Source organism: Thamnophis elegans, chromosome 2 (genome assembly GCF_009769535.1).
Source record: "Thamnophis elegans isolate rThaEle1 chromosome 2, rThaEle1.pri, whole genome shotgun sequence".
NCBI lineage: Eukaryota > Metazoa > Chordata > Lepidosauria > Squamata > Colubridae > Thamnophis > Thamnophis elegans.
In genome coordinates this window covers 173,570,646-173,596,683 of record NC_045542.1, presented here as the reverse complement: position 1 = coordinate 173,596,683, position 26,038 = coordinate 173,570,646, and the positions used below count along the sequence as shown (strand labels likewise).

The window sequence follows — 26,038 nt, the reverse complement described above, 5'->3', positions numbered from 1 at the left end:
CAATGACATAAAATCATCTCACATGAGCTCCAGAGGACACATAAAGTACACCTCATTCTTTTCAGCCTCCATAGATAAGTTTGAATAAAAATGGAAAAATACAGATAAGAAATGGCACAGAAAGCATCTAAGCAATTAAGCTTTTGCTTCCTTGGGGTACGAGAAGGCCAGATCCTTTACTTTTCCCTCCCAGGAGACAATATCTGATTAGTGGTTTTTAAATAAAAAACTAACTATAATCTTTCTCCTTGAACTCTCTGATTGGGGACTAGAAAACTCTTACCCAGTGAGACCACATTCCTATGATTTTCAAGCATGACTTCAGAATGGAGTACTTTTTGGTCAGGATCCAGTTGAGACCATTCCTCCTCAGAGAAATACACAGCCACTTCCTCGAAGGACACAAGATTCTCCTGAACATGGAAAAAAGAACAGAACAGTCGGATTCGCAACATCTGTTCATCTTCAATAATGATTTACACAAGAGGATAGAAGGGGAACTCATCAAATTGACAGGAATACAAACACTCCAGAAGATAAACCCGAGATATGAAATGATCAACAGCTTGAGCCCTATCTAACTAATGAATTTCAGCAGCTAGAAATGTAAGGTTCTACATTTTGGAAAGAAAAAATAAATGCACAGGCATAGAACAGTTGATATCTAGCTAAGCAGTAGTAAATGCAACATGGATTTTGGAGTCGTAGTGGAGAAATAGAAGAACAGAGCACTCTGCACACCCACTTTACTTACTGAAGGAAAGGAAGAATACAAAACAAACAATTTCCCCCTTTCTTACTTGATTTGGAGGTTCAACCACTGTTTGAGCTCCATCGTTAAAACCAGAAAACTTCATTCTTTGTATCTCTGTAAGGGATAAATAGGAAGAGATATTCTATAGAAAACAAGAGATAGTGAGGGTAAGACAGATGGATAATATGAAATCCTTCAACTACCTCCTGAGGTGTCCTGACTTTGTTCTTCCCAAGGGATCCTCCTGAAAAATGGATCCTGAGCAGGATTTGATGGATTCTGCTCTCCCGCAGGATCTCTGATCTCCACAGTGCAGCACTTGAAGTAGGAGGAAGGAAAAAAGAAGCAGAATTAATGCACATCACATGAAATAAAGTGGATTTCTCTATTTGGAAGTCAACCTCAAAGCCCCCAATATCCATCAGTGAGGTTGAGTGAGAAAACAATGGAACAATATCCTACAGGAATTGGTGGAACATCTCCACCTATTATGAATGCCAGGGAAGTTTGGGAAGGAGGAGTGAAGAATTCAAACATATTTTTCATTCCCTTTTGAGCTCCCTAGATTAAAGTGTCTCACCTGCAACTCAACTAGCTCTTTCTTCTCCTCTGCCTGGCTTAGGAGGAAGCCTTCTGCCAGGGCCGCCGCCTGGGAGCTGGTCTCTGCTCCACACTCCCGCACCCAGCCCTCCATCTCTGGGGGAAGGATAGCCAGGAGCTGCTCCAGAACCACCAGGTCCAGCATCTGGGCTTTGGTGTGCTTTTCTGGTCTCAGCCATCGCGTACAAAAGTTGTGGAGCTTGCTGCAAAGTCCTCGGGGACCTTCAGCCTCCTGGTATTGGATGCTCCTGAAGTTGCAGGGCTGAACTTCTGAATGGAGGATGGTTTCATTCATCATGCATGCGATCCGGGATTCAACCCGGAGGAAAGCTGGACACGTGTCTCTCTCTCTTTCTCTCTCCCTGGCAAGAGCCCCCACCCACCATCACGCCTCCCATGCAAATCGCTCCTGCAGCCTTTTCAGCACCTGCGGAGTTCCAACGGTTAAGGAGAGCGAGTGTTACGTTCTAGAGAGGAAAAGGCTCGAGGATGTCCCTCCGTTCGCAGCCTCCTCTGGAAAGCAGCCGAAACGTTCGCCCTCTAGTGGCCCAAAGGGGAAGCTGATGTTCCTTTCTCACATCCCTCCTTCGCATCCCTTTACATGGGAAGAGCCCCCTCCCCCTGAGGACGTATGGATTTCCCGCCGTCAGAATCTCCTGTAGCCTCTCCACCTCCCTGTGGAGCCCCAGGGATTAAGGCGAGCGAGTGCACGGTCCTACAGCGGCAAGCGTTTGTAATGTCACGCCTCCTCCAACGGGGAAGCTCCTGGCGTTACCTTCTCTTGGCTGAGGGCGCCCCCTGGAGGATTCTGCCTAAAATTACAGGATTCCCCGTAAGGGCGGGAAAGAATAGGAGCAGAAAATAAACGGGACTTCCCCAAAGGGACTGTTTTTCCCCTCGCCTCCGAAAGGTTTCCCTGCTCCTTCATTTACGGGAATCCCCCTCTCTCTCCCGCTGAAGGGAAGCCATTCCGGCCCTAGTTTCACCAACCTCATCTGAGGTAAAATTTACCTCAGAATTCATTTCTTTGAATCTTTTCTGCCCAAGGAGTCTTCTTTGCATCTGGTGTGTTGAGCCTATGCAGCATCACAAAGGAGACCCTGGCAAAGGGCATCTTTTAGATGCTTATCATCTATCTATCTATCTTTGTATCCATCCATCATCCGTCCATCATCCATCCAAAGGGACCTTTATGATGTTTATCATCTATCATCCTTTTCATCTATTAGGTGCATGCATAACCGTGCCCAACATCCCTGTCCTAATATCCCCATTTATTTCTACCCATCTCCTGTGTTCTTATTCATGTTTATTCTTATTCCTGTTATCTTGTACATATGTGACAAACTAAAATATCTATCCATCCATTCCTCTATTCATGTCTATTTATCATTATCTATCTACTCTCTACATGTATTTATCTATGTATCATCTACCTCTAACCATGTATTTGTTGATCTATGAGTATTCATATATGCATCATCTATCCTTATCTAGGTCTGTCTTGTCTATCGATCTTTCTAGCTATCATCTCTATCACTCTATCGTCTATTTATCATCTAATATCTCTCTCCATATTTGTTTACCAAGATCTTTATTTCTTTGAATCGTTTCCGCCCAAGGATCACATCTTGTGGGCTGATCCTGTGCAGCATCACAAAGGAGAGTCCGGCCTTTAAGATGTTTATCATCCATCCATCTATTCATCTCCATTCATCTATTATTATCTATCATTATCTATTATCTACGTGCATTTATGTATGTATGTATTTCTGTCTATTGATCGATCTAGCTATCATCTCTATCAATGTATAGTCTATCTATCATCTAATATCTCTATCCATATTTGTCTATGTATCATAATTAGTTATATCTGGCTACATGATTTTCCATTTTATCTAATCTATATCATCGAAACTAAATCAATCTATCTCCATATCTTCTCTCACTCCACCCCTCCCTCTCCCCCCTCTCTCTCTCACATACACACAACACACATACACAAATATTTTAGAAACTTCCCATCTCCCTCACCAATGGACTCTGGGTGGAATACTGCTATCATGTCATTCCTAATCCTATTTCTCTCTAGACCAGCCAAACCCAAATTCTGCAACTGTTGTTCATAAGTTTCAATCCTCACGCCTTTAATCATCTTAGCTGTTCTTCTTTTCACTTTTTCTTAGTTTATACAACTAAGGATTGTATTAGGCTTTTTTTGGCTGCTGCGGCACACAAGTGATTCATTCTTAAGTAATCATTTGGTCTCCAAGGTCTCTTTCATCGTTACTGTTTTTGAGCCAGGTTTCATGTAATCTATTTTTCCTACCCATGTGTAAAATCTTACTTTTCTCCACATTAAATTTCATTTTGTTGGACTCAACCTTGTTTCGTTTGGATCAGAAAGGCACAATGTGCATAAATCCACCGTATTTTTCAGACTATAAGACACACTTATAGTTGGTGGAAATGTCTGTACATCTTAGAGAGCAAATGTTGCCGAAATCCCATCCACCCAGCAGCTTCCATCCTTCGGCCTCTGCCTCCCACCAATTTACCTCCTTGCAGCAAACAGCCAGGCAGATTCAGTACAGCCTGATTTAGCAGGAGCAGCTGATTGGAGGTAGATTCTACCTTCCAGAATACCTCCAAGCAGCTGTTCCAGGCTGTGGGGATCGCCTCCACCCATCACTGCTACCACCTATCGCCACCTTCACGGACCACATTTCAGCCTCAGAATGTCCTGGTTTTGGCCTCCACACACTCCATTTCTGGTCTCTGCATGCCTTATTTCTGTCCCTTTGCAGGGGGTGGGGATTGCTGAGAGCACCTATTCCCACCGCCTGGAATAGCCCAATAAAGGAATACGTGTAGGCCAAAAATGGGACTTATGGTGGCTTAAAATGTGGCTTGCGAAGCCAGCGATAGGCGGCAGCACTAACAGGCAGCAACGGCAATAGGCAGCAACGATCCCTACGGCCTGGAATAGCTTATCGGAGATATTTCGAGAGGCACATCCTATCACCAATCAGCTGCTCCTGCTAAATTAGACTGTGCTGAAGCTGACCATGCTATATGCTGTTTGCTGCAAGATGCTAAATTGCTGCGAGGCAGAGGTAGATTTTTTTTTCTTGTCTTCCTCCCCAAAAATCGGGGGCATCTTATACTTCGGAGCATCTTATAGTCCAAAAATATGGTAAAAATATATAGAGACATCGTGGTGAAGTGAATAGAATGCAGTACTACAAGCTAATTGGCCACAGCTAGGAGCTCGATTCTGAACGGTTCATAGTTGATTCAGCCTTTCAGCATTCTGAGGTCAGTAAAATGAGTACCAAGGGTGCTGGGGACAACATGCTGACTTTGTAAACTGCTCAGAGAGTGTTATGAAGCATTGTGGAGTGGTAGAAAAGTCTAAGTTGAATTATTATTGCTATATAGTTTCTCCTGGGCGTGAATCCTTTTATGAAAAGTAAGATGACCATTCAGAGCAAAGCTCTTTCCACATTGCGTGCATTTATATGGCTTTTCTCCTGTGTGGATTTTGTTATGAGAACTAAGAGTACTGCTCCGAACAAATGTCTTTCCACAATTCATGTTGTATTTTGCATGATTACAGTGTTGTGATATGGACATGATTTCTGTATTCATGAGTCACAAAAGCTTTGAAAATATCTAGAAAATATCTCTTTCCTTCCAATTATCTCTATATATGCAAATCTCACTCAAAGTCAGTTTAGAGTTAAGGAATAATCAGGGGAAACATCTGAAGAGGAATTAGGAGAAAACCTAAGATTTATTAGGGTGAGTTAAGAAAATTTCACTGCCCAAAGTCTCACCGGCTTTCAAGGGCTCTTCTCAGTCCACAGAGAACAGACCCCTAAACTACTTTAGTGCGAGATCACCTGAGATCAGTAGTCAATATCTCATGCTAGTACTTTAGGACTATGTTCTCTACAAACTGAGGACTGCATGAGATCCGGGCAAAAGTGTTTGAAACCAAAGAAGTCTTTCCTTCTATTTACAAAGCATATTGCCCTGGATCTCGTGCAGGCCTCAGTTAGCAGAGGCCTAAAGTATATAGTGCGAGATCATACAGTATGGGTAGAACGAGAGTTCACGGTACTGATCTCGCATGATCTCTCACTACTTTAGGCCTGTTTTCTGCATATGCACCAAATGTCTCGCTACATTGACGCAAGTTTAGTCTCAGCGGGGTAGGATGTTTATAGGCCAAGTGCGATTAGACAATATGAATTTGTCTTCAGTGCATAAGCTCTCACTGTACATAAAAGCTATAAGTGATGAATCATGATCATTAACATCATAAAAATATATTCACAGGATACAACATTTAGTGATAGTCATAGGATACTAAATAACCAACCAACATCAATTGTGCTAGGAAACTGGGTCTAAAGTACCTGGGGGGGAAAGGTCCTAACACAGAATTTTTGGAGGTTTCAGAGGAAGAATAATGGTTAGGTGTTGTGACTCAGCAGAAGTTTGCTGTGAGTTGAGTCGGGATGCAGGAATAACAATGCAGCTGGGGCTCGTTAGTGTGGTCTTCTGGAGATAAAAGGACTGATGGTGCCACGCCCTGGTTGCAGATGTCAACATTCGTCGTTCATTCATGGTTCATTGTTCATCGATCGTGGTTTGTCTGTGAGAGGCAATTGGAGAAGTGATCTGCTTTCTTTTTGTATACCTGGTTTGGTCGTAAGAGATCTTTGTTTTTGCATTGTTATCTTCTTGCCAGAGACTTTATTTATACCGAGCCAAGGTGGTGCAGTGGTTAGAGTGCAGTACTGCAGGCCACTTCAGCTGACTGCTATCTGCAGTTCAGCGGTTCAAATCTCACCGGCTCAAGGTTGACTCAGCCTTCCATCCTTCCGAGGTGGGTGAAATGAGGACCCAGACTGTGGGGGCAATATGCTTACTCTGTAAACCGCTTATAGAGGGCTGAAAGCCCTATGAAGCGATATATAAGTCTAACTGCTATTGCTATTGCTAGGTTTATTTTTGGGCTCGCAGCCAGTGTGAGCCGAGGCTGATAAAGTTCTTTCCTTTTAAGTCTGTCTGCCTGTCATCTTTGAACAAGCGAGGAAGGGGGGCCAGAACAGTTAGGATAGGACAAGAAGAACAGGATAAGATAGTGAAAGAAGAATAGACAAGACTTGACTGAACTGGACTAGAATAGCTTACAAAATAAATCATGCTAGGAAACCAAATAAAACAATATAAATCATAAAAATACAAGCAAAAAAATTATAGTCCCAAGTAGAAAAAAAGATAGGTAATTGTAAAGATGAGAAGAAAAATAGTAATACAGTCTTACTAAATTGTTTGCCAGTGTTGTGAGAATTAGTTATTTAGCAGAGTGATAGCATGGGGGGAAACTGTCCTTGTGTCTAGTTGTTCTGGTGTGCAATGTCCTATAGTATCATGATAGCACTTCTATCACGAGGGCAGAGGTTAAAATAATGTAAGTCCAGGATTGTGAGGGGTCTGTAGATATTTTCACAGCCCCCTTTCTGGTTCATTTAGTATACAGGTCCTTAATGGAAGGCAGGTTGGTAACAATTGTTTTTTTCTCCAATTCTAATTGTCTGTTGAAGTCTGTGTCTGTCTTGTCAGGTTGCAGAGCCAAATCAGACAGTTATAGAGGTAAAGACAACAGCCTCAATAATTCCTTTGTAGAACTGTATCAGCAGCTCCTTGGGTAGTTTGAGCTCTCTGTGTTGGCACAGAAAGAACATTCTTTGCTGTGCTTTTTTGATGTTAGGTGTCCATTTTAAGTCTTGAGATATTATAGAACCTAGAAAGTTGAAAGTTCTATCTATCATAGGGCTATCTATGTTGATACTGTGTGGTCTAGTATTGTAAGAAGCGATAGTATAGGAGTTTTTTCTAATAAGATACTTTATTGTGCAGGTATCTGATGTGGTTTTGCCTAGCTTCACCTGCTGCTTCTTGTCTCTCAGAAAACTTATCATCCTTTACACATGTGGTCAGGCAAAGCTAGCTGATTTAATTTAATTAGAAGAATATCTGGAACAATGGGTTTGAATGCCGAGCTGAAGTCTACAAAAAGGACCCTTGCATAGGTCTTTGGAGATTCAAAACGTTGTAGGATGTAGTGAGAGCCATATTAACAGCATCACTTGCTGATCTATTTGCTCAGTAGGCAAATTGTAAGGGTCTAACAGCAGATCCGTGATGGTTTTCAGGTGAGCTGGCTTTGTCCCGTCTACCCAGTGTGAAGAGCAAACATTGGGCCAGCGAGGCTTTGACCAGGTCTGCCCAATGTGAAGAGGAGACCTCAGGCCAGTGTGGCTTCAGCCCGGTCTACCCAATGCAAACAGGAGAAATACCAACAGTTTGGGGAATGATGCCAAAATAGCCATACCCATGCAGGTGGCCACACCCACCATTGGCCATGCCCAATGAGTGGTATCACGCTGGCCATACTACCTTCAAAAATCTGGGGTTCACAAATGAAACATCATGTGCTAAATGCTTTGCCTTTTCATTAGTCATTTCATCTCTCAGCTACCACTTGTGAGGGTTTGGGCACCTTTTTTTTAACCTTCCCTAGTTCATTACACACCTACAGGAAATACAAAAGAGTTAACCAAGAATTGTATATGCATTCTCAGCCAAATATATTTATGAGGCAACCCAACTTGTCACTACCACACTGCAGCCCCTGTGCACTCAGCCCCCTACCTCAAACCTCTCTTCCAATGAACCTGCTCCCCACACTTCCCATTGCCGGAGCTGTTTTTGCCTACCCCTGCCACCATAGCTGGGATGCAGCAGGAGGCTGCACAGCAGCCCAGTGCATCTGGCAGGCTTGATTGCATTCCTCCGCGTGCTCCTTGGAACGTCAGCCCGGCAGCTACGGTATTGCACCCACTTGCGGAAAGGTATGCATGTTTCAACAACACTAGAACAATTTTGTCTTTGAGCAAATGAGTTCAAGCAGCGCTTTTTTCACACAACTGTATGGACAAAGTTACCATGGCACTGAGAAAAGGATAACTGCAAAATGAATAAACAGTGTAACCGGGCAGCTGTGAAGGCAAACACAATTCTGGGACGCATCACCAAATGTATTACCATCAGGAAAAAGGAGGTCTTAACCAATGTTCCCTCTAATTTTTTTTCAGTGTGAGCGGAAAAGTATAGTGTTTGAGCTGCACAGTTTCATGCCTGAGCACCTAAGAGAGCAACAGTTTGAACTGCTGTCACGTCTGCTGGACATTTGCGCAACATTCCAAGCGTCAAGCGCCGATTGCGAGCGAGGTTTCAGCCTGATGAATGCCAGGCATGAAAATGTGGCACTCAAACACTATACTTTTCAGCTCACACTGGGAAAAAAAGGCTCTCTGCTCAGCTTAGGTTTAGGTTTAGGTTTATTATTTATAGGCCGCCCTTTTCCCTGAGGGGACTCAGGGCGGCTTACAATTTATAGGGAGGGGAATACAAAACAATAAGACATGAACAATACATAAGTTAAAATAGAACACAACATTCATTCATCATTCGGGTGGGGACGGATTACGATCTTTATCCCCAGGCCTGACGGGATAGCCAGATCTTGAGGGCTGTGCGAAAGGTCTGGATGGTGGTGAGGGTACGAATCTCCATGGGGAGATCGTTCCAAAGGGTCGGAGCTACTACTGAAAAGGCTCTCCTCCGTGTAGTTGCCAGTCGACACTGACTGGCAGATGGAACTCGGAGGAGGCCTAATCTGTGTGATCTAATAGGTCGTGAGGAGGTAATTGGCAGGAGGCGGTCTCTCAAGTACTCAGATCCACTACCATGGAGGGCTTTATGGGTGGTAAGTAGCACCTTGAAGCGCACCCGGAGATCGACAGGTAGCCAGCGCAGCTCGCGGAGGATAGGTGTTATGTGGGCGAACCGTGGGGCACCCACAATCACTCGCGCGGCTGCATTCTGGACTAGCTGAAGTCGCCGGATGCTCTTCAAGAGCCAAGGTGGCGCAGTGGTTAAATGCAGCACTGCAGGCTACTGCTAGATCAGCAGGTCAGCGGTTCAAATCTTACCGGCTCAGGGTTGACTCAGCCTTCCATCCTTCCGAGGTGGGTAAAATGAGGACCCAGATTGTTGGGGGCAATATGCTGACTCTCTGTAAACCGCTTAGAGAGGCCTGAAAGGCCTATGAAGCGGTATATAAGTCTACTGCTAAGTCTACTGCTATTCAAGGGCAGCCCCATGTAGAGCACGTTGCAGTATTTCAGCCTAGAGGTCACAAGGGCTCGAGTGACTGTTGTGAGAGCCTCCCGGTTCAGGTAGGGTCGCAACTGGCACACCAGGCGAACCTGGGCAAATGCCCCCCTGGTCACAGCTGACAAGTGGTGGTCAAAGGTCAGCTGTGGGTCCAGGAGGACTCCCAAGTTGCGAACCCTGTCTGAGGGGTGTAAAATTTGGCCCCCTAGCCTGAGTGATGGAATACTAGCCAAATTATTGGGAGGGAAACACAACAGCCACTCGGTCTTATCCGGGTTGAGTACCAGTTTGTTAGCCCTCATCCAATCCCGAACGGCCTCGAGACCCTGGTTCATCACGTCCACCGCTTCATTGAGTTGGCACGGGGCGGACAGATACAGCTGGGTATCGTCCGCGTATTGGTGGTATCTTATCCCGTGCCTCCGAATGATCTCGCCCAGCGGTTTCATGTAGATGTTAAATAGTAGGGGGGATAAGACCGAACCCTGAGGCACCCCATATGTTAGGGGCCTAGGGGTCGATCTCTGCCCCCCGACCAACACCTACTGCGACCTGTCCGAGAGGTAGGAGGAGAACCACTGCAAAACAGTGCCTCCCACCCCCACCTCCCGCAGTCGTCGCAGAAGGATACCATGGTCGATGGTATCGAAAGCCACCGAGAGGTCAAGGAGAACCAGGATGGATGCATGGCCTCCATCCCTGGCTCTCCAGAGATCATCGGTCAATGCGACCAAAGCGGTTTCTGTGCTGTAACCGGGTCTGAAGCCGGACTGGAAAGGGTCAAGGTAACTAGCTTCCTCCAAGGACTGTTGAAGCTGGAAGGCCACCACCTTCTCAACAACCTTCCCAACAAAGGGGAGGTTGGAGACAGGACGGTAATTGTTGAGAACGGCTGGATCCAGAGATGGTTTCTTCAGGAGGGGTCTCACCACCGCCGCTTTAAGTGCGGAGGGGAAGTGCCCCTCCCGAAGGGAGGCGGTAACGACCGCCTGGATCCAGCCTCGTGTCACCTCACTGCTGTTGGCAACCAGCCAGGAGGGACACGGGTCCAGTACGCAGGTGGAGGCACTCACAGCTCTCATGGCCTTGTCCACATCCCCAGGGGCAACATCCTGGAACTCAACCCAGGGGTGGTCTGCCAATTTATCCTCTTGTGCCTCGGCTGGATCTGCAAAGGTGGAGTCCAAATCCGACCGAAACCGAGCAACTTTGTCCGCTAAGAACTGGACATAATCCTCCGCCCTACCCTGCAAGGGGTCCCCCGTATCCCTCCTATTTAGCTTGTACATTGTTAGACTGGCTAGAGGGAGACATGGCACCAACAGCCGGGGTCCTGGCATTTTGCAGGTAACCTGTCCTCTCACATTCTTTTGGAATGCAACCCATCACATTTGAATTAGATCTTGCCAATTATCCTATTAAAAGATAATCCTATTATTCTAAAATATGACTAACTCAATATTAAAAACTGTAAATATTTAATGCTGATAAATAATAGCAGTAATTGTTATTTAGTATGATTAAAATCAGTATTGATATATCAATATATCTATTAAAATTGACAATAAACACTAAAATAACAATACTAATATATAATTTGGAATATAAATGTAATAAATATAATATAAAAAAGCAACATAAATGTAATAAAATAATTTATAATGAAACTCTCCCCCTTTAAAGTAGTAAGATCAATTAAATAGTCTAGCAAGTTTGGACTATATGCTATGTTATGTTACTTAAGAATATATATACCTCAGAATCAGATACAACATCCAGATCATTTCCAACTGAGCCAATAAAATCATATGCCATGCAAAACTATTTTAAATAAAGATATGAAATTAATCAAGTATTGCATTTATTTTTCAAAATGAATGTACATTTTTTTTATTATTTAAGTTTTGTATCCCATCTTTTCATCTTCAACGTATTCAAAGCAGCTAACAGATTTTATAAAATTGAAATCTACTTAAAAACTGGTGTTAATCTAATTCAAAAAGCCTGGCTAAAAAGGGGATTATCCTTTTCTAAAACCAAAAAAGAAAGAAGAACTGCCGCAGGATTGTATTCCGTAGTATTTAATCAATGCATAGCTTTCAAATGTAATCCAAATTATATATCTAAACAACATTATAAATCATTTAAATATCAGAAGTTTCGAGCATTGTTTTTTCTGATCTCTTGGCAGAAAGGATGTGTATTGGCATTTTATGGAATTTAAAATGATTAAGTCCATGACACAAATTGCACAATAGGAAATCCAAGCCAGAATGCATTTAACTCATTGTATCACCAGGGACCAGAATTTAGCAGGCCCAGGGAAAAGCCACTTTATAGCTAAATTTGATACCATTAAAAATTAAATAGGATTAAAATCTGTGGTTTATAATTTACCCAGTTGTGCCATGTAGTCCACCCCATTCCTTTTGTCGGCGTTAGCAAGGGGGCATGTAAGAGGGAGGGGGAAAAGCAAGAGGAGATACGGCCGCAGCTAAGCACGCAGCAACCTCTACGTCTAAGTGGGCGAGTCCACAGCATTTGCGCCCGCACGTCTGAGACAGGGCATAAAAAGGGAAGAAAAGGCAGGGAGGAGATGACTGGAGCCAGCTCTGTTTGGGGTGCCGGCTTGCACACAAGCGCGTCCCCCAGCGCAGGGTGGGGAAAGGCTTTGTTGAAAGATCCGAAGCGCTGCAGTCCGTGTCCAGCAAACGACTGCGCGGCAGTGGGAAACTGCTGTGCAATGTTTACTTGCCATGTGCGCGGCCGCGCGGCCACGCACCTTAGAGGGAACAGTGGTCTTAACCCACTATTTAGTCATATCCCATTTGGAATATTGTATCCAGTTCTGGAGACCTCACTTAAAAAAAGATATTGATAAGTTAATTGTCCTCCCTCTAAGGAAGATTCTTGTTAATTCCAGGTTTTTTCTCTCCTTCATTAGTTTACATCCATGTTTTCTTATCCTGCCCTCTGGTGTTTTGGAAAATGAATTGATCCCCTCCTCTTTGTGGCAGCCTCTCAAATACTGGAATACTGCTATCATGTCATTCCTAATCTTTCTTCTCCCGAGACTAGCCAAATCCAAATCCAGGGACTTTTCTTCATATGTTTCAATCTTCAGGCCTTTAATCATCTTAGCTGCTCTTCATTCCACTTTTTCCAAAGTCTCAACATCTTTATTGTAATGGGATGACCAAAATTAAATGAAGTATTTCAGGTGTAACCTTACTGATGCTTTATAAGGGCTACTAGTACTTCACATGATTTTGATTCTATGCCTCCATTTATACAACTAAAGATTATATTAGGCTTTTTTGGCTGCTGCGGCACACAGATGACTAATGCTTAAGTAATCATCTATTTGACTCCAAGGTCTCTCTCACAGTTACTGTTTTTGAGCCAGCTTTCGTGTAATCTGTTTTTCCTGCCCATGTGTAAAATCTTACTTTTCTGCACATTAAATTTCATTTTGTTGGATTCAACCTTGATTCAATTGGATCAGGAAGGCCCAATGTGCGTACCCACACCGTATTTTTCAGACTATAAGACACTTTTCCCATTCCAAAAGGTTGGTGGAAATGTCTGTACATCATTCTTGCAGCAAACAGCAAACATCCTGGTCAGTTTCAGCACAGCCTGATTTAGCAGGAACAGTTGATTGAAGGTTGTTTCTACCTTCTAGAATACCTCCAATCAGATGTTCCAGTCTGTGGGGATCGCCTCCACTCATCACTGCTACTACCTATCGCCGCCTTCACGGGCCCCATTTCAGCCTCAGAATGTCCTGTTTTTGGCCTCCACACACTCCATTTTTGGCCTGTTGAGACTTCAGGGATTGCCTCCACCATCTATTCCGGCCGCTTGGAATAGCGCGGAGGCCAAAAACGGGACATATGGTGGTTTAAAATGGGGCTTGCAGAGACGGCGATAGGCGGCAACACCAACAGACAGCAACGGCAATAGGCAGCAACGATCCCCGCGGCCTGGAACACCTTATCGGAGATATTTGGAGAGGGACATCCAATCACCAATCAGCTGCTCCTGCTAAATCTGACTGTGCTGAAGTTGACCACGCTGTATGCTGTTTACTGCAAGGTGGTAAATTGCTGCAAGGCAGAAGCAGATTTTTTTCGTGTCTTCCTCCAACATTGTGGGCATCATATACTTCGGAGCCTCTTATAGTCCAAAAAATATGGTAAAAATATATAGAGAGATCGTGGGGCAGTGGTTAGAATACAGTACTACAAGCTAATGGCCATAGCTAAAAGCTCGATCCTGAACGACTCATGGTTGATTCAGGCTTTCAGCATTCTGAGGTCAGTAAAATGAGTACCAAGATTGCTGGGGATAATCTGCTGACTTTGTAAACTGCTCAGAGAGTGTTATGAAGCCTTGTGGAGTGGTAGAAAAGTCTAAGTGAAATTATTATTGCTATATAGTTTCTCCCGAGAGTGAATCCTTTTGTGAGAAGATGACCATTCAGAGCAAAGCTCTTTCCACATTGCGTGTATTTATATGGCTTCTCTCCTGTGTGAATTTTGTTATGAGAAGAGTGCTGTTCCGAGCAAATGTATTTCCACACTCCATGCATTTAAACGGTTTCTCCCCTGTGTGCATCTTTTTGTGGGTAGTAAGTCTACTACTCAGACCAAAGTATTTCCACATGCCATGCATTTAAATGGCTATCCCCCTGTGTGGATCATCTTATTCATTTCATTTTTCATTTTATTTGGTTTGTATGCCGCCCACTCTCGAGAGACTCAGGGCGGCTTACAGATAAAAAAAGGGAGGGGGAAACATACAAAAAATTGAAGAATAACATTAAAATTCCACAACATTCATAGCTTAGGATGGGGCTGGATAAATCAGCAGCCCCAGGCCTGCCAGAACAGCCAGGTCTTGGTCACTTTGCGGAAGGGTGGTAAGGGTCCGGATCTCCACGGGGAGATCATTCCATAGGGCTGGAGCAGCTACAGAGAAGGCCCTCCTCTGGGGAGTCGCCAGTCAACATTGACCGGCAGATGGAATCCGGAGGAGGCCTAGTCTATGAGATCTAATGGGTCTCTGGGAGGTAAGTGACAGGAGGCGGTCTCTCAGGTAGCCAGGTCCAATACCATGTAGGGCTTTAAAAGTAATGATTAGCACCTCGAAGCATGTCCGGAGACCAATGGGAAGTCAGTGCAGCTCGCGGAGGATAGGTGTAACGTAGGTGTACCTAGGTACGCCCCTATCGCTTACATGGCTGCATTCTAGACTAACTGAAGTCTTCAAACACTCTTCAAGGGCAGCACCATGTAGAGCGCTTATGGCGAAGAAGATGACTATTTTGAACAAAGGTCTTTCCACACTCCATGCATTTATATGGCTTTTCCCCTGTGTGGATCATCTTATGGGAACAAAGACAACTATTTCGAGCAAAGGTCTTTCCACACTCCATGCATTGGTATGGCTTTTCCCCTGTGTGGATCATATTATGGCGAAGAAGATGACTATTTCGAGCAAAGGTCTTTCCACACTCCATGCATTTATATGGCTTTTCCCCTGTGTGGATCATCTTATGATGAAGAAGATGACAATTTCGAGCAAACGTCTTTCCACACTCCAGGCATTTATATGGCTTTTCCCCTGTGTGGATCATCTTATGGCAATGAAGATTACTATTTTGAGCAAAGGTCTTTCCACACTCCATGCATTTATATGGTTTTTCGCCTGTGTGGATCATCTTATGGCAATAAAGATGACTATTTCGAGCAAAGGTCTTTCCACACTCTGTGCATTTATATCGTTTTTCGCCTGTGTGGATGATCTTATGGCGAAGAAGATGACAATTTTGAGCAAAGGTCTTTCCACACTCCATGCATTTATATGGCTTTTCCCCTGTGTGGATCATCTTATGGCGAAAAAGAGTTCCATTTCGAGCAAAGGTCTTTCCACACTCCATGCATTTATATGGCTTTTCCCCTGTGTGGATCATCTTATGGTGAAAAAGAGTTCCATTTTGAGCAAAGGTCTTTCCACACTCCATGCATTTATACGGGCTCTCCCCCGTGTGGATCATCTTATGGCAAAGAAGATTACCTTTTCGATCAAAGGTCTTTCCACACTCCATGCATTTATACGGCCTCTCCCCTGTGTGGATCCTCTTATGGGAAATAAGACTACAATTTTGAGAAAATGTCTTTCCACATACCAAGCATTCTTTTCTGTGAATCGCTTTTTGAGATGTACAGAAGTTATTTTCAAGAGAAAGAATGCATGTTTCAATGTAGTTTTCTCCATTGTATCTTCTTATAGCATCTTCTCTGTTGTTTTGGGTTAAATAGTGTTCGTTTACATGTAATTTAGCTTTAATTAGCTTCACACTTTTCCCAATATATTTTTTCCTTATTTTCTCTTGTTGGGCAAGAAAGTCATGCATCAGAGCATCAGTGGAAGATGAGCTTTCCTGATTCCAATTGTTTGGCTGGTTTCTTTCATGGCTTTCTAATTCCATTTGAATTCCAAAGTTCTCCGTTCCATCTTCAGCATTGATCACTTGGAACACTTCACAGGAATCTTGATTCTCCTGCCCATTACCTTCAAAGGAAAAGAGAAATGAAAATGATAAGAACGCTAGAGAAAAAGATCAAACTTTTCAACAAATCTTCTTCTGAATTTTTTCTAAAATTCCATTATGTTGTATTTTGCATGATTACAATGTTGTGATAAGGACATGATTTATATTTTCATGAGTCATGAAAGCTTTGAAAATATCTAGAAAATATCTCTTTCCTTCCAATTATATCTATATATGCAAATCTCACTCAAAGTCAGTTTTGAGCTGAGGTCTATAAAAAGGACTCTTTGGAGATTCAAAACATTGTAGCATGTAGTGAGAGCCATATTAACAGCATCACTTGCCGATCTATTTGCTCAGTAGGCAAACTATTACAGGTCTAACAGCAGATCCATGATGGTTTTCAGGTGAGCTGGCACGCACCAGCCTTTCAAAGGTTTTCATAATTACAGATGTCAGAGCAACCAGTCTGTAGTCATTCAGTTCTTTTACGGAGGGTTCCTTCGGCATTGGGATGATAGTAGAGCATTTGAACATATCTAGTAATTTATTAAAGATGCCGGTGAAGATGGGAGCCAGTTGATCAGCACAAGCTATTAAGCAAGCAGGAGTTATCTTGTCTGGTCCTGGTGCTTTTTCTTGCTTTTTCCTGTGAAATAGACCTTTCATATCATTTTCTATAGTCACCAGGAGTGCAGGGCCCAAAGGGATGGACTCAGTTGTAGGAGGCTTGTCTTTTGTTGGTGTGTCTGAGATGGGGATTGTGGAGATAGGTGACAGTAGTTTGCTCTCAAACCTACAGAAGAACACATTTGGGTCATCTGCCAGTTGTCGATTTCCTTCAGCATGGAAAGGTTTGCTGTACCTCGTGATATTTTCAAGAGTTTTCCACATGTTTGCAGGTTCATTTGTTGAGAACGGATTCTTTACATTTTCATAGTAGCTTCTTTTTGCTGTTATGATCTTCCTTATCAATACATTATGCTTAACTTGAGGAGTTAAGACGTCAACTTGAGGAGTTAATGACAACAATGACATAGAATCATCTCACATGAGCTCCAGAGGACACATAAAAGCACACCTCATTCTTTTCAGCCTCCATAGATAAGTTCGAATAAAAATGGAAAAATACAGATAAGAAATGGCACGGAAAGCATCTAAGCAATTAAGCTTTTGCTTCCTTGGGGTACGAGAAGGCCAGATCCTTTACTTTTCCCTCCCAGGAGACAATATCTGATTAGTGGTTTTTAAATAAAAAAACTAACTATAATCTTTCTCCTTGAACTCTCTGATTGTGGACTAGAAAACTCTTACCCAGTGAGACCACATTCCTATGATTTTCAAGCATGACTTCAGAATGGAGTACTTTTTGGTCAGGATGCAGTTGAGACCATTCCTCCTCAGAGAAATACACAGCCACCTCCTCGAAGGACACAAGACTCTCCTGAACATGGAAAAAAGAACAGAACAGTCGGATTCGAAACATCTGTTCATCTTCAATAATGATTTACACAAGGGGATAGAAGGGGAACTCATCAAATTGACAGGAATACCAACACTCCAGAAGATAAACTCGAGATATGAAATGATCAACAGCTTGAACCCTATCTAACTAATGAATTTCAGCAGCTAGAAATGTAAGGTTCTACATTTTGGAAAGAAAAAATAAATGCACAGGCATAGAACAGTTGATATCTAGCTAACAACATGGATTTTGGAGTCCTAGTGGAGAAATAGAAGAAGAGAGCACTCTGCACACCCACTTTACTTACTGAAGGAAAGGAAGAATACAAAACAAACAATTTCCCCCTTTCTTACTTGATTTGGAGGTTCAACCGCTGTTTGAGCTCCATCGTTAAAACCAGAAAACTTCATTCTTTGTATCTCTGTAAGGGATAAAAGCTTAATTAACAAAATAGGAGGAGATATTCTATAGAAAACAAGAGATAGTGAAGGTAAGAAGGATAATCTGAATTCCTTCAACTACCTCTTGAGGTGTCCTTACTTGGTTCTTCCCAAGGGATCCTCCTGAAAAATGGCTCCTGGGGGGGATTTGATGGATTCTTCTTTCCCGCAGGATCTCTGATCTCCACAGTGCAGCTCTTCAAATAGGAGGAAGGAAAAAAGAAGCAGAATTAATGCACATCACATGAAATAAAGTGGATTTGTCTATTTGGAAGTCAAAGCCCCCAATATCCATCAGTGAGGTTGAGTGAGAAAACAATGGAACAATGTCCTACAGGAATTGGTGGAACATCTCCACCTCTTATGAATGCCAGGGAAGATTGGGAAGGAAGAGTAAAGAATTCAAACATATTCTTCATTCCCTTTTGAGCTCCCTAGACTAGTGTGTCTCACCTGCAACTCAACCTGCTCTTTCTTCTCCTCTGCCTGGCTCAGGAGGAAGCCCTCTGCCAGGGCCACCGCCTGGGAGCTGGTCTCTGCTCCACACTCCCGCACCCAGCTCTCCATCTCTGGAGGAAGGATAGCGAGGAGTTGCTCCAGAACAACCAGGTCCAGCATCTGGGCTTTGGTGTGCTTTTCTGGTCTCAGCCATCGCCTACAAAAGTTGTGGAGCTTGCTGCAAAGTTCTCGGGGACCCTCAGCCTCCTGGTATTGGATGGTCCTGAAGTTGCAGGGCTGAACTTCTGAATGGAGGATGGTTTCATCCATCTTGCATGCGATCCGGGATTCAACCAGGTGGAGAGCTGGACACGTGTCTCTCTTTCTCTCTCTCCCTGGCAAGAGCCCCCACCCACCATCACGCCTCCCATGCAAGTCTCTCCTGCAGCCTTTTCAGCACCTGCGGAGTTCCAAGGGTTAAGGAGAGCGAGCGCTGCGTTCTAGAGAGGAAAAGGCTCGAGGATGTCCCTCCGTTCGCAGCCTCCCCTGGAAAGCAGCCGAAACCTTCGCCCCCTAGTGGCCCAAAGGGGAAGCTCTTGTTCGATTTCTCACATCCCTCCTTCGCCTCCCTTTGCCCCCTCCCCCTCCCCCGGGACACCTCTGGATTTCCCGCCGCAAGAATCTCCTGTCGCCTCTCAGGATTAAGGCGAGAGAGTACACGGTCCTAGAGCGGCGGCAAGCAGTTGTGATGTCACGCTTCCTCCAATGGAGAAGCTCCTGGCGTTACCTTCTCTTGGCCGAGGTCGCCCCCTGGAGGATTCTGCCTAAAATTACAGGATTCCCCGTAAGGGCGGGAAAGACTCGGAGAGAAGCAGAAAATAAACGGGGCTTCCCCAAAGGGACTGCTTTTCCCCCCCGGCTCCTAAAGGTTTCCCTGTTCCTTCATTTACAGGAATTCCCCCTTTCTCTCCCGCTGAAGGGAAGCCATTCCGGCCCTAGTTTCACCAACCTCATCTGAGGTAAAATTTACCTCAGAATTCATTTCTTTGAATCTTTTCTGCCCAAAGAGTCTTCTTTGCATCTGGTGTGCTGATCCTGTGCAGCCTCACAAAGGAGAGCCTGGCCAAGGACACCTTTAAGATGTTTATCCTCCATCCATCCGTCCATCATCCATCCAAAGGGACCTTTATGATGTTTAGCATCTATCATCTTTTTCATCTATTAGGTTCATGCATAACCATGCCTAAGGTCCCTGTCCTAATATCCCCCTTTATTTGTACCCATTTCCTGTGTTCTTATTCATGTTTATTCTTATTCCTGTTATCTTGTACGTATGTGACAAATTAAATAAAATATCTATCCATCCATTCCTCTATTCATTTGTCTATTTATCTATCTACTCTCTACATGTATTTTTGTATCTATATTTCATCTACTGCTAACCATGTATTTGTTGATCTATGGGTATTTATATATGCATCATCTATCCTTATCTAGGTTTTTGTCTATCTTGATAGATAGACAATAGATTGATAGCTAGAAAGATCAATAGATAATCTTTCTAGCTATCATCTCTATCAATATATCATCTATCTATCATCTAATAACTCTATCCATATTTGTCTACCAAGATCTTCATTTCTTTGAATCGTTTCTCCCCAAGTTTCACATCTTGTGTGCTGATCCTGTGCAGCATTACAAAGGAGTCTGACCAAGGACACCTTTAAGATGTTTATCATCTATCAATCTATCTAATCTAATCTATCCACCCATCCATAGCAGGGCACATTTAGGATGTTTATCATCTATCCACCCATCCATCTCAATTCATCTATTATTATCTATCTTTATCTATTCTCTACATGCATTTATGAATCTATGTATTTATCTGTCTATTGATCGATCTAGCTATCATCTCTATCCATCTATAGTCTGTCTATCATCTAATATTTCTATCCATATTTGTCTATGTATCATTATTAGCTATATCTAGCTACACGATTTTCCATCCTATGTAATCTATCTATCATTGAACTAAATCGATCTATCTTAAGGTGACCAGATTTTCAGATTGGTAAAGAGGGACACCTTTGACCGGGGGTGGGGGATGATTAAAAATTTTATACGGAGCAACAAAAATTTTCATACAACGCAAAAATAGTATTGTAATATTTTTTTTATTTCAACATAACTACAATTCACAAATATAAATTGTAACTGTTGCCAAACATCAAAATTTTGATCACGTGACCATGAGGGTGCTGCAATGGTCTCTAAGTGTGAAAATGGTCGCTAAGTGTGAAAAATGGTCATCAGTTACTTTTTTCAATGCCATTGTAACTTTGGTCACTAAACCCATTAGGCCACCTTGCTTGCCACAGTTCTTAAGTGAATAACTGCAGCTGATAAGTTAGTAACATAAGTGAATCTGGTTTCCCCATTTGACTTTGTCAAAAGGTGATATATGACCCCAGGACACTGAAACCATCATAAATACGAATCTGTTGCCAAACATCAAAATTTTGATCACGTGACCATGAGGATGCTGCAACGGTCGCTAAGTGTGAAAACGGTCGCTAAGTATGAAAAATGGTAATCAGTCACTTTTTTCAATGCCATTGTAACTTTGGTCACTAAATCCATTAGGCCACCTTTCTTGCCACAGTTCTTAAGTGAATAACTGCAGCTGATAAGTTAGTAACATAAGTGAATCTGGTTTCCCCATTTGACTTTGTCAAAAGGTGATATATGACCCCAGGACACTGAAACCATCATAAATACGAATCTGTTGCCAAACATTAAAATTTTGATCACGTGACCATGAGGATGCTGCAACGGTCGCTAAGTGTGAAAACGGTCGCTAAGTATCAAAAATGGTAATCAGTCACTTTTTTCAATGCCATTGTAACTTTGGTCAGTAAGCCCATTATACCACCTTTCTTGCCACAGTTCTTAAGTGAATAACTGCAGCTGGTATTTCGTATTGGGGATAGAATCTTTTTTTAAATAGCCTAAGACAATTTAAAAAAAGAACCCACACAGAATAAATTGAAGTAAAACATTTCAAACTATTCTTTCTATGCACAATATATTTCAAAGTATTGTGCATAGAATTTTTAAATCTGGTTTCACTTCAATTTATTTTGGATAGAATCTTTTTTTAAATAGTCTAGGACAATTTAAAAAAAGAATCCACACAGAATTTTAAAAAATCCGATGCACAATAAATATTATTTTAAAATACATTAAAAAAATAAAAGAAAACACCCAGCTCATTTACCAGCAGGCTTGCACTACAGATCAACCCAGAATGATGTAAATGTAAATACAAAGAACTGAGCAAATTGAAATGGTGAAATTAGTCAGGGAAATATTTTTCAAAGAACTTTGCCACCATTTTGGAGCAGGCCTCCAACCTCCGTGCCCCTCCCTTCCAGAAAATCCAGGAAGTAACACTCGCTACCTCGCTAGGCATTTCCTGGAGCCTCAGAATGTCCTGTTTTTGCCCGCCACACACCCCATTTTTGGCCCGTGCATGGCCCATTTTTGGCCTGTTGCAGACGTCAGGGATTGCCTCCACCACCTATTCCGGCCGCTTGGAATAGCACGGAGGCCAAAAACGGGACATATGGTGGTTTAAAATGGGGCTTGCAGAGACGGCGATAGGCAGCAACGATCCCCGCGGCCTGGAACAGCTTATTGGAGTTATTTCGAGAGGCACATCCAATCACCAATCAGCTGCTCCAGCTAAATCTGGCTGTGCTGAAGTTGACCACGCTGTATGCTGTTTACTCCAAGGTGGTAAATTGCTGTGAGGCAGAGGCAGATTTTTTTCGTGTCTTCCTCCAACGTTGGGGGCATCATATACTTTGGAGCCTCTTATACTCCAAAAAATATGGTAAAAATATATAGAGACATCGTGGGGCAGTGGTTAGAATACAGTACTACAAGCTAATGGCCATAGCTAAGAGCTGGATCCTGAACGACTCATGGTTGATTCAGGCTTTCAGCATTCTGAGGTCAGTAAAATGAGTACCAATATTGCTGGGGATAATCTGCTGACTTTGTAAACTGCTCAGAGAGTGTTATGAAGCATTGTGGAGTGATAGATAAGTCTAAAAGGAATTTTTATTGCTATATAGTTTCTCCCGAGAGTGAATCCTTTTGTGAGAAGATGACCATTCACAGCAAAGCTCTTTCCACATTGCGTGTATTTATATGGCTTCTCTCCTGTGTGAATTTTGTTATGAGAAGAGTACTGCTCGGAGCAAATGTATTTCCACACTCCATGCATTTCAACGGTTTCTCCCCTGTGTGCATCTTTTTGTGGGTAGTAAGTCTACTGCTCAGAGCAAAAGTATTTCCACATGCCATGCATTTAAATGGCTATCCCCCTGTGTGGATCATCTTATGGCGAAGAAGATGACTATTTCGAACAAAGGTCTTTCCACACTCCATGCACTTATATGGCTTTTCCCGTGTGGATCATCTTATGGCAACGAAGATGACTATTTCGAGCAAAGGTCTTTCCACACTCCATGCATTTATATGGCTTTTCCCCTGTGTGGATCATCTTATGGAGAAAAAGAGTTCCATTTCGAGCAAAGGTCTTTCCACACTCCATGCATTTATATGGCTTTTCCCCTGTGTGGATCATCTTATGGTGAAAAAGAGTTTCATTTTGAGCAAAGGTCTTTCCACACTCCATGCATTTATATGGCTTTTCCCCTGTGTGGATCATCTTATGGCGAAAAAGACTTCCATTTCGAGCAAAGGTCTTTCCACACTCCATGCATTTATATGGCTTTTCCCCTGTGTGGATCATCTTATGGTGAAAAAGAGTTCCATTTTGAGCAAAGGTCTTTCCACACTCCGTGCATTTATACGGCCTCTCCCCTGTATGGATCATCTTATGGCAAAAAAGATGACTATTTCGAGCAAAGGTCTTTCCACACTCCATGCATTTATACGGACTCTTCCCTGTGTGGATCCTCTTATGGGAAATAAGATTACGATTTCGAGAAAATGTCTTTCCACACACCAAGGATTCTTTTCTGTGAATCGCTTTTTGTGATGTACAGAAGTTATTTTCAAGAGAAAGAATGCATGTTTCAGTGTAATTTTCTCCACTGTTTCTTCTTATAGCATCTTCTCTTTTGTTTTGGGTTAAATAGTGTTTGTTTACATGTAATTTAGCTTTAATTAGCTTCACACTTTTCCCAATGTATTTTTTCCTTGTTTTCTCTTGTTGGGCAAGAAAGTCATGCAACAGAGTATTAGTGGAAGATGAGCTTTCCTGATTCCAATTGTTTGGCTGGTTTCTTTCATGGCTTTCTAATTCCATTTGAATTCCAAAGTTCTCCGTTCCATCTTCAGCATTGATCGCTTGGAACACTTCACAGGAATCTTGATTCTCCTGCCCATTACCTTCAAAGGAAAAGAGAAATGAAAATGATAAGAAGGCTAGAGAAAAAGATCAAACTTTTCAACGAATCTTCCTTTGAATTTTTCTGAAATTCCATTATGTTGTATTTTGCATGATTACAGTATTGTGATATGGACATGATTTCTATTTTCATGAATCACGAAAGCTTTGGAAATATCTAGAAAATATCTCTTTTCTTCCAACTCTATGTATGCAAATCTCACTCAAAGTCAGTTTTGAGCTGAAGTCTACAAAAAGGACCCTTGCATAGGTCTTTGGAGATTCAAAAAGTTGTAGGATGTAGTGAGAGCCATATTAATAGCATCACTTGCCAATCTATTTGTTCAGTAGGCAAACTATCACGGTCTAACAGCAGATCCGTGATGGTTTTCAGGTGAACTGGCACGCACCAGTCTTTCAAAGGTTTTCATAATTACAGATGTCAGAGCAACCAGTCTGTAGTCATTCAGTTCTTTTATGGAGGGTTCCTTCGGCATTGGGATGATAGTAGAGCATTTGAACATATCTAGTAATTTATTAAAGATGCCGGTGAAGATGGGGACCAGTTGATCAGCACAAGCTATTAAGCAAGCAGGAGTTATCTTGTCTGGTCCTGGTGCTTTTCCTTGCTTTTTCCTGTGAAATAGACCTTTCATATCATTTTCTATAGTCACCAGGGGTGCAGGGCCCAAAGGGATGGACTCAGTTGTAGGAGGCTTGTCTGTTGTTGGTGTGTCTGAGATGGGGATTGTGGAGATAGGTGAGAGTAATTTGCTCTCAAACCTACAGAAAAACACATTTGGGTCATCTGCCAGTTGTCGATTTCCTTCAGCATGGAAAGATTTACTGTACCTCGTGATATTTTCAAGAGTTTTCCACATGTTTGCAGGTTCATTTGTTGAGAACGGATTCTTTACATTTTCATAGTAGCTTCTTTTTGCTGTTACGATCTTCCTTATCAATACATTATGCTTAACTTGAGGAGTTAAGATGTCATCTTGAGGAGTTAATGACAACAATGACATAGAATCCTCTCACATGAGCTCCAGAGGACACATAAAAGCACACCTCATTCTTTTCAGCCTCCATAGATAAGTTCGAATAAAAATGGAAAAATACAGATAAGAAATGGCACAGAAAGCATCTAAGCAATTAATCTGTTTGCTTCCTTGGGATAAGAGAAGCCCAGACCCTTTACTTTTCCCTCCCAGGAGACAATATCTGATTAGTGGTTTTTAAATATAAAAACTAACTATAATCTTTCTCCTTGAACTCTCTGATTGGGGACTAGAAAACTCTTACCCAGTTGGACCACATTCCTATGATTTTCAAGCATGACTTCAGAATGGAGTACTTTTTGGTCAGGATGCAGTTGAGACCATTCCTCCTCAGAGAAATACACAGCCACTTCCTTGAAGGACACAAGACTCTCCTGAAAAACACGAAACAGGGAGATTCGCAACATCTGTTCATCTTCAACAATGATTTACACAAGGGGATAGAAGGGGAACTCATCAAATTGACAGGAATACCAACACTCCAGAAGATAAACCCGAGATATGAAATGATCAACAGCTTGAGCCCTATCTAACTAATGAATTTCAGCAGCTAGAAATGTAAGGTTCTACTTGGAAAGAAAAAATAAATGCACAGGCATAGAACCGATGATATCTACCTAAGCAGTAGTAAATGCAATATGGATTTTAGAGTCCTAGTGGACAATCACTTCTACTTCTTGTAAATTCATAGTTGGGGTGGGGTGGGGTGGGGTACCTAGCAGATCATGTTAACAAGTGGCTTTTATAAAATATCTCCTAAACAGAATCTGAGGGTAGATATGACAAACCATCATGAGTAAGGTGACCAGACGTCCTCCTTTCGGCGGGTCAATCACGATTTCTAACTATTTGTCCCGTGTCCCGTGGCGTTTTTAAAAAGTCCCGATTTTGGCTTCATGTTGAAAGCACAGTGGATTTGCTTAAGAAATCCTAACCGGGGCAAACGACACTCTGTCTAACCACTCTCTATGTCTCATTACTTTCACTGAAGATATTAAATCGTTAAAGCAAGAAAACGGAAACCCCCCCCCCGCCGCCCCTTT

At 42.6% G+C, this 26,038-nt stretch overlaps 1 pseudogene; it reads right to left on the bottom strand.

Moving 5' to 3' along the window:
- LOC116502605 overlaps positions 1-26,038 on the bottom strand; it is a 108,783-nt pseudogene that overhangs the window by 11,721 nt on the left and 71,024 nt on the right.